The sequence below is a fragment of the Octodon degus genome, unplaced genomic scaffold (genome assembly GCF_000260255.1).
Source record: "Octodon degus isolate 3935 unplaced genomic scaffold, OctDeg1.0 scaffold00116, whole genome shotgun sequence".
Lineage (NCBI taxonomy): Eukaryota > Metazoa > Chordata > Mammalia > Rodentia > Octodontidae > Octodon > Octodon degus.
Genome location: NW_004524692.1, coordinates 4303234 through 4303698, shown reverse-complemented (window position 1 = coordinate 4303698; position 465 = coordinate 4303234). Strand labels below are relative to the sequence as shown.

General features: G+C 48.0%; 1 pseudogene; it reads left to right on the top strand.

Annotated features, from left to right (window-relative positions):
• Nucleotides 1-390: 390 nt before the first annotated feature.
• Nucleotides 391-465, top strand: part of LOC101581073 — a 10404-nt pseudogene continuing 10329 nt past the window's right edge.

The window sequence follows — 465 nt, the reverse complement described above, 5'->3', positions numbered from 1 at the left end:
TCTTGTCACCTCCTTTCCCAGCCAGCCCTAGACACACCCTAACTTTCTGTCACAGATCCAATTGCTTTCAGCTATGTTATTCCTCTCCTCCCTGTGGCTGTCCTCATGGATGTGACATGCTTAAGTCTCTGCTAAGTGGGTTGGTACTTTATGCACATAGCCAGATTCAGTGTCTGAGTCATATGCTGCATACCAGGCTGTATAGAAATCATCGAATGTAATCTTCAGAATCCCAGGTCAGAGACTGGGCATGGTGGCATGTGCCTGTAATCCCAGCTCTTGGAAGGCAGGCTGTAAACAGGCAGATCCCTATGAGTCTAATCTAGTAATGAGACCCTGAACACCCTGTAGACCCTTCCCTAAAATACAAAAAAAAGGGGGGCTGGTGAGATGGCTCAGTGGTCTAAAGCACCTACTTAGAACAAGCTTAGCAAAGCACAGGGACCACGGTTCAATCCCCCAGCA